Raw genomic sequence first — 14,996 nt, 5'->3', positions numbered from 1 at the left:
CATTGACCTTTATTTGTGAGGACGGTCTGTACAGCTTGTACTGAAGGATGGGATGTGTTTTCAAGCTGAGCTGTAATAAGACACCAGGCTTCGAGCAGGTTCATTTGAAACTCGAATGAAAGATCTTCTGAACCCTATAATTCTGCGCGTCAGTTCAGTTCAGTGTTGTGTATGGTGGGGGACGGATGATGGTGAGTGTAGTAGAAATATGAAAATGTTCATGATTCAATTTAAACACTACTGCTGGAAAATACAAAATGATGTAGTTATTCAATTACAAAGAGTTCCAGTGACTGGATATTGTAAAATTATAAAACTGTTAGCGTATTGTGAATAGTTTGTTGACGTGAAAATTGTTTTATAATGGATACGGGTACTTTAAATATTCGTTCATTGCCTAGTAAGGTTTGAAAAGTGCAGTGTGCATATCGGTGAGGAATAAGGCAGACATCAGGGCAGGAACCGTGGCTATTGCTGGACGTGGCGAAGTGTTAACTCGGAATAGTTTAGTGTTCAACAGAAAATGTTAGACGAAGGTCTTAACTGCTTTTGTAAAATTACGTAAGTGTCGGTACCTCTAATTCTCCGGGCAGTGTTTCTCGTCTGGTGCTAAATATTACGTCGTCTCGCAAAATTCGTGTAAATGAGCATGTCGTTAGCAGTGTTGTCAAACACTTCTCTCAGCCTCACTTCACGCAACGAGGCATTCCAGCGCCCTCTCCTTCAAGTCAAGGTAAGGAACACCTCGATGCTCAAGCGTCACCTTTACTTGCATGTGGAATGAAGTATGATTATTCACGTGGTATATGAGAATTTTAATGAATTAAAACACGTCAAAAAATTAAACAAATAGTTTTCATACCTTTTCAGGTAAATTATTTATAGCTCATCGAGGGACAGAAATCCACCAAATTCTAAGGTACGTAACAACTTGCTTTTGTTTACGTACTTTGTTTACGTACTTTATAACTTTGATAAAGCCGCCTTCAAACGCCATAGCAACTTCAAATTCATTTGACGTTTTGGAGGACGAGTGCTGTGGAGAGACTGTGGATCGCGCAAAAGGGAAAGCAACGAAGAGAAAGGAAGCGCAGGCCCCTCAGAAAGTAAAGGAAGTACCTAAGCAAACATTAGTTGTGGGAGATTCCCAGATAAGGTATTTGGATAGAACGTTTTGTGCTAGAGATAGGGGGAACAGGTTAAGGGTTTGCTATCCCGGAGCTGGCATTGGTGATATTATAAACAACATGAATGATATTATGGCTGGTAATGGGAACAATCCCATTATTTGCATTAGCGTGGGAGGAAATGATGTTGGTCGAGTCAGGAGTGAGGAACTGATTCAGAGGTATAAAACAGCCATAGAGTTAGTTAGGAGCAAGGGAGGAATCCCGATCATATGTGGCATTCTTCCAAGAAAGGGAGTGGGAAATGAATGGATATCGAGGGCACTTGGTGTCAATTGCCGGCTGGAAAGATATTGCAAATCAAATGCAATATCTTTCATAGACAACTGGGAACACTTCTATGGAAGAAATGAAATGTATGCTCGTGATGGGGTGCATCTATCGAGAGCTGGGGTTGTTGCTGTTGCGAACTCGCTAGAAGAAGTGGTTAGAGGTGTTTGTTTGGGTTTAAACTGTTAGTAGATAGAGGTATGGGAATTGATTTGGAGGAAGGAGGTAATAAAAGTATGTGTTTGTGGGAGAAAGGAATTGGCAAAACGATCAGGGAAAGAGAAGGTCCGCAAAATAACAATTCACTTAGGGTATATTACACTAACAGTAGAAGTCTAAGAAATAAAATTAACGAATTAAATGCTCTTGTCTGCACAGAAAAAATAGATATTATTGCACTTACCGAAACGTGGATGAATGTAGAAAATAGAGAACTATTAGCTGAATATCAAATATATGGATTTAAACTATTTCACACAGATAGATATATTAGACGAGGAGGTGGAGTAGCCATATATGTTAGGGACAATTTGAAATGTAGTCTCAAAGAGGGAATCAAAACAGAGCCACACACAGAAACTATTTGGATTGAATTAAACGAAAAAGCTAATAATATTATAATAGGAGTAATATATAGGCCACCAAATTTAGACAGAATGGAAGCAAAGCATCTATGGGATGAAATATCTAGAGCATCTAGATCTAACAGTATTTATGTCATGGGTGACTTTAATTTTAGCGGAATAAACTGGTTGAACAAAACAGGGAATAGTGAAGCAGAAGATTTTCTAGAATTAATTGACGATTGCTTTCTTACGCAACACATTAAGGAACCAACACGGGAAAATAATATTTTAGATTTAGTGTTAACTAACAGGGAAACGCAAATTAATGACATCGAAATAGGGAGTGAGCTAGGGAGCAGTGATCACAAAGAAATCAGATTTAGCATAGAATGGAATAGACCAGTAGGAGAAAATTCTGTTAAAGTGCCAGATTTTCGAAAAGCTGATTTTAATAGCCTAAGAAATTTTTTGGGTCAAATTGATTGGAAAGGCTTGGGTATGGGGTGTGGGCCGGTCTTGGAGCGAGACATGAACCCAGCGATAGGTGACTTAAATGGGGATTTCGATGTGGATTCAATATATAACTTATTTAAGAATATTCTAAACAAAGCACAGGAACGTAGTATACCATACAAATTGAATAGATCGTATACTAATGACCCAAAGTGGATAACAAAGAATTTGAAGAACCTTATAGGTAAAAAGAGAGCTTGGTACAAAAGGATTAAAAATGGGGAGGTCACTTTAGAACAGGAATTCGTACAACTGGTTAGAAATGTTAAAAAAGAGATAAGGAAAGCAAAAAGAAACTATGAAGTTCGCATAGCAGGGCAAGCAAAGACAAATCCTAAAGGGTTTTTCAGTTATATCGTACTAAGACTAGGGAAAGGATAGGTCCATTAAAAACTGAGACAGGTCAAATAACAGATAGTGATGAAGAGATGAGTAGTATTTTTAATAAATATTTTGTATCTGTATTTACTAAAGAGGAACTTAACAATTTGCCTTCAGCCGAACAAGTCTATGTGGGTGGGGACGAGGACAGGTTGACGAGTTTAGCAGTTACCAGGGAGGATGTTCTTAAACAAATAGTAAAACTCAAACCAAACAAATCCCCAGGGCCGGATGAAGTGTTTGCTAGGGTGCTTAAAGAATGCAAAGAGGAGCTTTGTGACCCACTGTCAACCATATTTAATAAATCAATAGAGTCAGGCAGAGTGCCAGAGTTTTGGAAAGTTGCTAATGTGATACCAGTTTTTAAGAAAGGAGATAGATCACTTGCGTCTAACTATCGACCAATTAGCCTAACGTCTATTGTGGGAAAGTTACTCGAATCTATAATAGCAAATAAAATTCGTCTTCATCTTGAAAAACATAAATTAATAATTGAGTCGCAACATGGTTTTATAAATGGCCGTTCATGTTTAACAAATTTGTTATCTTTTTATTCTAGCATTGTTGAGGCAGTTGATAGTGGTAAGGATTGCGATGTTGTATACCTTGACTTTAGCAAAGCTTTTGATACAGTGCCACATGAAAGACTGATTAAAAAAATAGAGTCTCATGGTATTGGGGGTGCTATATTAAGCTGGATTAGGGCATGGCTATACCAAAGGAAACAGAGAGTTAGTATAAATGGAATCAAGTCAGAGTGGGAAAATGTTGTAAGTGGAGTGCCTCAAGGCTCTGTCCTGGGACCTCTGTTGTTTATAATATATATAAATGATTTAGATTCAGGTTTGAGTAGCAACATTTGCAAATTTGCCGATGATACGAAAATCGGTAGGGAAATTAATTCGGAGGAGGACTCACTATCACTTCAAGTTGATCTAGATAGGGTTTTGAAATGGTCAAAGGATTGGCAGATGCAGTTTAATGCTGATAAATGTAAAGTTCTGAGGTTAGGTAATGATGATAGAGTTACAAGATACGAGCTAGATGGTGTTGTGATTGCGAAGTCGGATTGCGAAAGGGATCTGGGAGTTATGATTAGTAAGAATTTAAAACAAAAGGATCAATGCATAAATGTTCGTAATAAGGCAAATCGGACACTTGGATTTATTAATCGCAGCGTTAGTAACAAGACACCTGGTGTGGTTCTCAAGCTATATCTTGCTCTAGTTAGGCCCCATTTAGATTATGCAGTTCAGTTTTGGTCGCCATATTATAGAATGGATATAAATTCACTTGAACGTGTCCAGCGTAGGATGACTAAGTTAATTCCCCAAATTAGAAATCTTTCATATGAAGAAAGATTAACAAAGCTTAAGTTGCATTCACTGGAAAGGCGAAGAGTTAGGGGTGACATGATAGAGGTTTACAAGTGGATGAATGGACATAACCGGGGGGATATTAATAGGGTATTAAAAGTATCAACACAGGACAGAACACGAAACAATGGATATAAATTGGATAAGTTTAGATTTAGGAAAGACTTGGGTAAATACTGGTTCAGTAACAGGGTTGTTGATTTGTGGAACCAATTGCCGCGTAACATTGTGGAGGTGGGGTCCCTCGATTGTTTCAAGCACGGGTTGGACAAGTATATGAGTGGGATTGGGTGGTTATAGAATAGGAGCTGCCTCGTATGGGCCAATAGGCCTTCTGCAGTTACCTTTGTTCTTATGTTCTTATGTTCTTATGTTTCCATTGTTGCCATACTATGATGTGTGGTAATTAAGCAGAACTTAAGAAAAGTTGGATAACAAAGTCACGTTATAAACAAAGTGAGGTGCTGTGACGTCGAGGAGGACTATCTGGGTGACAACGTCAGAGATACAATGTCTCTGGTCACTATTTGATAAAGAATAAGCAACCCAAGAGGTGACACGGGCATGAATAGCCCATAATGGTCACTATTATAAGTGTACGTAAAGCTTATCCGGGAAAGGGGGGGGGGGGTTCGCCAAGCGTTGAGTCAATGGAATCGTAGCTGTATGGGAGGAAAAAGGGCACTGGGTGGAGGATTGCTGGGGTATAGTCCATCTGTGTATTGGGTGTGTGGAGGCGCACTTGAGGGCTGAAATACCTACAGCATATGGTATCAGGCCTCCAAGCGAACCAGAAGTGAGGTGGCCGGTCAGTTTTGGTGGCGGACTGAGCCCGAAGTCAATGTAGTTAGGTCTGGTAAAGGGACACAACAGTAAACCAAGAAAACCCCTTTTGCCCAACCACCTGTTAATTTGCTTGGTCTGTCAGATATCTGAATTAGTGGCAAACAAGTAACTTTGTTACCAGCTTCCAAGTGTAGAGTATGCAGATGAAAACTTGTTCCCAGACACATAATGTGGCGCAATGGACAAATTCAACAATATATTAAAAAAATGAGGCGATTATGTATACTGATTAAGATATAGCAAATTAGAAAGCACTTTCGGGAACAATATCTGCAGGGGTTGAATATGTGGCCAGCAGCAAACTTATTTATGGTGTTCGAAGCAGGATTCGTCCTAAATATCGGATACTAAGAACATAAGAACAAAGGCAACTGCAGAAGGCCTATTGGCCCATACGAGGCAGCTCCTATTTATAACCACCCAATCCCACTCATATACTTGTCCAACCCGCGCTTGAAACAATCGAGGGACACCACTTCCACCATGTTACGCGGCAATTGGTTCCACAAATCAACAACCCTGTTACTGAACCAGTATTTACCCAAGTCTTTCCTAAATCTAAACTTATCCAATTTGTACCCATTGTTTCGTGTTCTGTCTTGTGTTGATACTTTTAATACCCTATTAATATCCCCTTTGTTATGTCCATACACCCACTTGTAAACCTCTATCATGTCTCCCCTAACTCTTCGCCTTTCCAGTGAATGCAACTTAAGCCTTGTTAATCTTTCTTCATATGAAAGATTTCTAATTTGGGGAATTAACTTAGTCATCCTACGCTGGACACGTTCAAGTGAATTTATATCCATTCTCTAATATGGCGACCAAAACTGAACTGCATAATCTAAATGGGGCCTAACTAGAGCAAGATATAGCTTGAGAACCACACCAGGTGTCTTGTTACTAACGCTGCGATTAATAAATCCAAGTGTCCGATTTGCCTTATTACGAACATTTATGCATTGATCCTTTTGTTTTAAATTCTTACTAATCATAACTCCCAGATCCCTTTCGCAATCCGACTTCGCAATCACAACACCATCTAGCTCGTATCTTGTAACTCTATCATCATTACCTAACCTCAGAACTTTACATTTATCAGCATTAAACTGCATCTGCCAATCCTTTGACCATTTCAAAACCCTATCTAGATCAACTTGAAGTGATAGTGAGTCCTCCTCCGAATTAATTTCCCTACCGATTTTCGTATCATCGGCAAATTTGCAAATGTTGCTACTCAAACCTGAATCTAAATCATTTATATATATTATAAACAACAGAGGTCCCAGGACAGAGCCTTGAGCACTCCACTTACAACATTTTCCCACTCTGACTTGATTCCATTTATACTAACTCTCTGTTTCCTTTGGTATAGCCATGCCCTAATCCAGCTTAATATAGCACCCCCAATACCATGAGACTCTATTTTTTTAATCAGTCTTTCATGTGGCACTGTATCAAAAGCTTTGCTAAAGTCAAGGTATACAACATCGCAATCCTTACCACTATCAACTGCCTCAACAATGCTAGAATAAAAAGATAACAAATTTGTTAAACATGAACGGCCATTTATAAAACCATGTTGCGACTCAATTATTAATTTATGTTTTTCAAGATGAAGACGAATTTTATTTGCTATTATAGATTCGAGTAACTTTCCCACAATAGACGTTAGGCTAATTGGTCGATAGTTAGACGCAAGTGATCTATCTCCTTTCTTAAAAACTGGTATCACATTAGCAACTTTCCAAAACTCTGGCACTCTGCCTGACTCTATTGATTTATTAAATATGGTTGACAGTGGGTCACAAAGCTCCTCTTTGCATTCTTTAAGCACCCTAGCAAACACTTCATCCGGCCCTGGGGATTTGTTTGGTTTGAGTTTTACTATTTGTTTAAGAACATCCTCCCTGGTAACTGCTAAACTCGTCAACCTGTCCTCGTCCCCACCCACATAGACTTGTTCGGCTGAAGGCATATTGTTAAGTTCCTCTTTAGTAAATACAGATACAAAATATTTATTAAAAATACTACTCATCTCTTCATCACTATCTGTTATTTGACCTGTCTCAGTTTTTAATGGACCTATCCTTTCCCTAGTCTTAGTACGATATAACTGAAAAAATCCTTTAGGATTTGTCTTTGCTTGCCCTGCTATGCGAACTTCATAGTTTCTTTTGCTTTCCTTATCTCATTTTTAACATTTCTAACCAGTTAAACGAACGAATTCCTGTTCTAAAGTGACCTCCCCATTTTTAATCCTTTTGTACCAAGCTCTCTTTTTACCTATAAGGTTCTTCAAATTCATTGTTATCCACTTTGGGTCATTAGTATTTGATCTATTGAATTTGTATGGTATACTACGTTTTTGTGCTTTGTTTAGAATATTCTTAAATAAGTTATATATTGAATCCACATCGAAATCCTCATTTAAGAACATAAGAACAAAGGTAACTGCAGAAGGCCTATTGGCCCATACGAGGCAACTCCTATCTATAACCACCCAATCCCACTCATATACATGTCCAACTCGCGCTTGAAACAATCGAGGGACCCCACCTCCACCACGTTACGCGGCAATTGGTTGGCCACAAATCAACAACCCTGTTACCGAACCAGTATTTACACAAGTCTTTCCTAAATCTCAACTTATCCAATTTATTCCCATTGTTTCGTGTTCTGTCTTGTGTTGATACTTTTAATATCCTATTAATATCCCCTTTGTTATGTCCATTCATCCACTTGTAAACCTCTATCATGTCACCCCTAACTCTTCGCCTTTCCAGTGAATGCAACTTAAGCTTTGTTAATCTTTCTACATATGAAAGATTTCTAATTTGGGGAATTAACTTAGTCATCCTACGCAGGACACGTTCAAGTGAATTTATATCCATTCTATAATATGGCGACCAAAACTGAACTGCATAATCTAAATGGGGCCTAACTAGAGCAAGATATAGCTTGAGAACCACACCAGGTGTCTTATTACTAACGCTGCGATTAATAAATCCAAGTGTCTGATTTGCCTTATTACGAACATTTATGCATTGAATCTTTTGTTTTAAATTCTTACTAATCATAACTCCCAGATCCCTTTCGCAATTCGACTTCACAATCTCATCACCATCTAGCTCGTATCTTGTAACTCTATCATCATTACCTAACCTCAGAACTTTACATTTATCAGCATTAAACTGCATCTGCCAATCCTTCGACCATTTCAAAACCCTATCTAGATCAACTTGAAGTGATAGTGAGTCGTCCTCCGAATAAATTTCCTTACCGATTTTAGTATCATCGGCAAATTTACAAATGTTGCTACTCAAACCTGAATCTAAATCATTTATATATTATAAACAACAGAGGTCCCAGGACAGAGCCCTGAGGCACCCCACTTACAACATTTTCCCACTCTGAGTTGACTCCATTTATACTAACTCTTTGTTTCCTTTGGTATAGCCATGCCCTAATCCAGCTTAATATAGCACCCCCAATACCATGAAACTCTATCTTTTTAATCAGTCTTTCATGTGGCACTGTATCAAAAGCTTTGCTAAAGTCAAGGTACACAACATCGCAATCCTTACCACTATCAACTGCCTCAACAATGCTAGAATAAAAAGATAACAAATTTGTTAAACATGAACGGCCATTTTTAAAACCGTGTTGCGACTCAATTATTAATTTGTTTTTCAAGATGAAGACGAATTTTATTTGCTATTATAGATTCGAGTAACTTTCCCACAATAGACGTTAGGCTAATTGGTCGATAGTTAGACGCAAGTGATCTATCTCCTTTCTTAAAAACTGGTATCACATTAGCAACTTTCCAAAACTCTGGCACTCTGCCTGACTCTATTGATTTATTAAATATGGTTGACAGTGGGTCACAAAGCTCCTCTTTGCATTCTTTAAGCACCCTGGCAAACACTTCATCCGGCCCTGGGGATTTGTTTGGTTTGTTTTAATATTAGTTTAAGAACATCGTCCCTGGTAACTGCTAAACTCGTCAACCTGGCCTCGTCCCCACCCACATAGACTTGTTCGGCTGAAGGCATATTGTTAAGTTCCTCTTTAGTAAATACAGATACAAAATATTTATTAAAATACTACTCATCTCTTCATCACTATCTGTTATTTGACCTGTCTCAGTTTTTAATGGACCTATCCTTTCCCTAGTCTTAGTACGATATAACTGAAAAAACCCTTCAGGATTTGTCTCTGGTTGCCCTGCTATGCGAACTTCATAGTTTCATTTTGCTTTCCTTATCTCTTTTTTAACATTTCTAACCAGTTGTACGAATTTCTGTTCTAAAGTGACCTCCCCATTTTTAATCCTTTTGTACCAAGCTCTCTTTTTACCAATAAGGTTTTTCAAATTATTTGTTATCCACTTTGGGTCATTAGTATTCGATCTATTCAATTTGTATGGTATACTACGTTCCTGTGCTTTGTTTAGAATATTCTTAAATAAGTTATATATTGAATCCACATCGAAATCCCCATTTGTCACCTATCGCTGGGTTCATGTCTCGCTCCAAGACCGGCCCACACCCCATACCCAAGACTTTCCAATCAATTTGACCCCAAAAATATCTTAGGCTATTAAAATCAGCTTTTCGAAAATCTGGCACTTTAACAGAATTTTCTCCTACAGGTCTATTCCATTCTATGCTAAATCTAATTTCTTTGTGATCACTGTTCCCTAGCTCACTCCCTATTTCGATGTCATTAATTTGTGTTTCCCTGTTAGTTAACACTAAATCTAAAATATTATTTTCCCGTGTTGGTTCCTTAATGTGTTGCGTAAGAAAGCAATCGTCAATTAATTCTAGAAAATCTTCTGCTTCTCTGTTCCGTTTTGTTCAACCAGTTTATTCCACTAAAATTAAAGTCACCCATGACGTAAATACTGTTAGATCTAGATGCCCTAGATATTTCATCCCATAGATGCTTTGCTTCCATTCTGTCTAAATTTGGTGGCCTATATATAACTCCTATTATAATATTATTGCTTTTTCGTACAATTCTATCCAAATAGTTTCTGTGTGTGGCTCAGTTTAGATTCCCTCTTTGAGACTACATTTCAAATTGTCCCTAACATATATGGCTACTCCCCCTCGTCGTCTAATATATCTATCTGTGTGAAATAGTTTAAATCCATTTTTATTTATCCATTCTATAGATTTAGTTAATGGATTTAAACTATTTCACACAGATAGATATATTAAACGAGGAGGGGGAGTAGCCATATACGTTAGGGACAATATTAAATGTAGTCTCAAAGAGGGAATCAAATCTGCCCCACACAGAAACTATTTGGATAGAATTAAACGAAAAAGCAAATAATAGTATAACAGGAGTTATATATAGGCCACCAAATTTAGACAGAATGGAAGCAAAGCATCTATGGGATGAAATATCTAGGGCATCTAGATCTAACAGTATTTACGTCATGGGTGACTTTAATTTTAGTGGAATAAAGTGGTTGAACAAAACAGTGAATAATGAAGCAGAAGATTTTCTAGGATTAATTGACGATTGCTTTCTTACGCAACACATAAAGGAACCAACGCGGGAAAATAATATTTTAGATTTAGTGTTAGCTAACAGGGAAACACAAATTAAGGACATCGAAATAGGGAGTGAGCTATTATCGTTATTATCCGTTATTTGACCTTTCTCAGTTTTTAATGGACTTAACCTTTCCCTACTCTTAGTTGAATATAACTGGAAAAAACTTTTAGGATTTGTCTTCGCTTGCCCTGCTATGCGAATTTCATAGTTTCTTTTTGCTTTCCTTATCTCTTTTTTTTAACATTTCTAACCAGTTGTACGAATTCCTGTTCTAAACTGACTTCTCCATTTTTAATCCTTTTGTACCATGCTCTCTTTTTACCTATAAGGTTCTTCAAATCCTTTGTTATCCACTTTGAGTAATTAGTATTCTATCTATTCAATTTGTATGGTATACTACGTTCCTGTGGTTTGCATAGAATATTCTTAAATAAGTTATATTTTGAATCCACATAGAAATCCCCTTTTACGTCACCTATCGCTGGGTTCATGTCTCGCTCCAAGACCGGCCCCCACCCCATTCCCAAGACTTTCCAATCAATTTGCCCCCCAAAATTGTTTAGGCTTTTGAAATCAGCTTTTCGAAAATTTGGCACTTTAACAGAATTTTCTCCTACAGGTCTATTCCATTCTATCCTAAATCTGATATCTTTGTGATCACTGTTCCCTAGCTCATTCCCTATTTCGATGTCATTAATTTGTGTTTCGCCGTTAGTTAACACTAAATCTAAAGTATTATTTTCCCGCGTTGATTCCTTAATGTGTTGGCTAAGAAAGCAATTGTCATTTAATTCTAGAAAATCTTCTGCTTCATTATTCCCTGTTCTATTAGACCAATTTATTCCACTGCAATTAAAGTCACTCATGACACAAATACTGCTAGACCTAGATGCTCTAGATATTTCATCCTATAGGTGCTTTGCTTCCATCCTGTTTAAGTTTGGTGGCCTGTATATAACTCCTATTATAAGATTATTTGATCTTTCGTTTAATTCTATCCAAATAGTTTTGTTATGTGGCTCAGTTTTGATTCCTTCTTTGAGACTACATTTCAAATTTTCCCCTAACGTATATGGCTACTCCCCTCCTCTTCTAATATATGCGAACAAGCCTGAATGGTCCCCAGGACAATATGCAACTGAAAACTCACACCCCAGAAGTGACTCGAACCCATACTCCCAGGAGCAACGCAACTGGTATGTACAAGACGCCTTAATCCACTTGACCATCACGACCGGACATAATGAGGTGATAGCCGAAGCTATTTGAACCACCCCACCGCCGGCACTCGGATGGTAATCTTGGGCATAGCATTTTACCAAATCACCTCATTCTTTGGGGCACACGTGAGGAACACAAATGCGAACAAGCCTGAATGGTCCCCAGGACAATATGCAACTGAAAACTCACACCCCAGAAGTGACTCGAACCCATACTCCCAGGAGCAACGCAACTGGTATGTACAAGACGCCTTAATCCACTTGACCATCACGACCGGACATAATGAGGTGATAGCCGAAGCTATTTGAACCACCCCACCGCCGGCACTCGGATGGTAATCTTGGGCATAGCATTTTACCAAATCACCTCATTCTTTGGGGCACACGTGAGGAACACAAATGCGAACAAGCCTGAATGGTCCCCAGGACAATATGCAACTGAAAACTCACACCCCAGAAGTGACTCGAACCCATACTCCCAGGAGCAACGCAACTGGTATGTACAAGACGCCTTAATCCACTTGACCATCACGACCGGACATAATGAGGTGATAGCCGAAGCTATTTGAACCACCCCACCGCCGGCACTCGGATGGTAATCTTGGGCATAGCATTTTACCAAATCACCTCATTCTTTGGGGCACACGTGAGGAACACAAATGTGAACAAGCCTGAATGGTCCCCAGGACAATATGCAACTGAAAACTCACACCCCAGAAGTGACTCGAACCCATACTCCCAGGAGCAACGCAACTGGTATGTACAAGACGCCTTAATCCACTTGACCATCACGACCGGACATAATGAGGTGATAGCCGAAGCTATTTGAACCACCCCACCGCCGGCACTCGGATGGTAATCTTGGGCATAGCATTTTACCAAATCACCTCATTCTTTGGGGCACACGTGAGGAACACAAATGCGAACAAGCCTGAATGGTCCCCAGGACAATATGCAACTGAAAACTCACACCCCAGAAGTGACTCGAACCCATACTCCCAGGAGCAACGCAACTGGTATGTACAAGACGCCTTAATCCACTTGACCATCACGACCGGACATAATGAGGTGATAGCCGAAGCTATTTGAACCACCCCACCGCCGGCACTCGGATGGTAATCTTGGGCATAGCATTTTACCAAATCACCTCATTCTTTGGGGCACACGTGAGGAACACAAATGCGAACAAGCCTGAATGGTCCCCAGGACAATATGCAACTGAAAACTCACACCCCAGAAGTGACTCGAACCCATACTCCCAGGAGCAACGCAACTGGTATGTACAAGACGCCTTAATCCACTTGACCATCACGACCGGACATAATGAGGTGATAGCCGAAGCTATTTGAACCACCCCACCGCCGGCACTCGGATGGTAATCTTGGGCATAGCATTTTACCAAATCACCTCATTCTTTGGGGCACACGTGAGGAACACAAATGCGAACAAGCCTGAATGGTCCCAGGACAATATGCAACTGAAAACTCACACCCCAGAAGTGACTCGAACCCATACTCCCAGGAGCAACTCAACTGGTATGTACAAGACGCCTTAATCCACTTGACCATCACGACCGGACATAATGAGGTGATAGCCGAAGCTATTTGAACCACCCCACCGCCGGCACTCGGATGGTAATCTTGGGCATAGCATTTTACCAAATCACCTCATTCTTTGGGGCACACGTGAGGAACACAAATGCGAACAAGCCTGAATGGTCCCCAGGACAATATGCAACTGAAAACTACCACCCCAGAAGTGACTCGAACCCATACTCCCAGGAGCAACGCAACTGGTATGTACAAGACGCCTTAATCCACTTGACCATCACGACCGGACATAATGAGGTGATAGCCGAAGCTATTTGAACCACCCCACCGCCGGCACTCGGATGGTAATCTTGGGCATAGCATTTTACCAAATCACCTCATTCTTTGGGGCACACGTGAGGAACACAAATGCGAACAAGCCTGAATGGTCCCCAGGACAATATGCAACTGAAAACTCACACCCCAGAAGTGACTCGAACCCATACTCCCAGGAGCAACGCAACTGGTATGTACAAGACGCCTTAATCCACTTGACCATCACGACCGGACATAATGAGGTGATAGCCGAAGCTATTTGAACCACCCCACCGCCGGCACTCGGATGGTAATCTTGGGCATAGCATTTTACCAAATCCCCTCATTCTTTGGGGCACACGTGAGGAACACAAATGCGAACAAGCCTGAATGGTCCCCAGGACAATATGCAACTGAAAACTCACACCCCAGAAGTGACTCGAACCCATACTCCCAGGAGCAACGCAACTGGTATGTACAAGACGCCTTAATCCACTTGACCATCACGACCGGACATAATGAGGTGATAGCCAAAGCTATTTGAACCACCCCACCGCCGGCACTCGGATGGTAATCTTGGGCATAGCATTTTACCAAATCACCTCATTCTTTGGGGCACACGTGAGGAACACAAATGCGAACAAGCCTGAATGGTCCCCAGGACAATATGCAACTGAAAACTCACACCCCAGAAGTGACTCGAACCCATACTCCCAGGAGCAACGCAACTGGTATGTACAAGACGCCTTAATCCACTTGACCATCACGACCGGACATAATGAGGTGATAGCCGAAGCTATTTGAATCACCCCACCGCCGGCACTCGGATGGTAATCTTGGGCATAGCATTTTACCAAATCACCTCATTCTTTGGGGCACACGTGAGGAACACAAATGCGAACAAGCCTGAATGGTCCCCAGGACAATATGCAACTGAAAACTCACACCCCAGAAGAATATATAGCTATATAATTATATAGAATATATAGAATATATTTATAGAATAAAATAGCTTCGGCTATCACCTCATTATGTCCGGTCGTGATGGTCAAGTGGATTAAGGCGTCTTGTACATACCAGTTGCGTTGCTCCTGGGAGTATGGGTTCGAGTCACTTCTGGGGGTGTGAGTTTTCAGTTGCATATTGTCCTGGGGACCATTCAGGCTTGTTCGCATTTGTGTTCCTCACGTGTGCCCCAAAGAATGAGGTGATTTGG

At 40.1% G+C, this 14,996-nt stretch overlaps 1 protein-coding gene across 1 annotated transcript in view; it reads left to right on the top strand.

Moving 5' to 3' along the window:
* The first annotated feature begins 206 nt into the window (after positions 1-206).
* The window catches only part of LOC138368649 (uncharacterized), a 557,854-nt gene continuing 543,064 nt past the window's right edge, over positions 207-14,996 (top strand). The window contains exon 1 of the mRNA XM_069331352.1: positions 207-733. The gene's annotated coding sequence lies outside the window, so the exon portion shown is untranslated. The remainder of the gene's footprint in view (positions 734-14,996) is intronic.

Source organism: Procambarus clarkii, chromosome 25 (assembly GCF_040958095.1).
Source record: "Procambarus clarkii isolate CNS0578487 chromosome 25, FALCON_Pclarkii_2.0, whole genome shotgun sequence".
Taxonomy (NCBI): Eukaryota; Metazoa; Arthropoda; class Malacostraca; order Decapoda; family Cambaridae; genus Procambarus; species Procambarus clarkii.
This window is presented reverse-complemented; position numbering and strand designations above follow the sequence as displayed.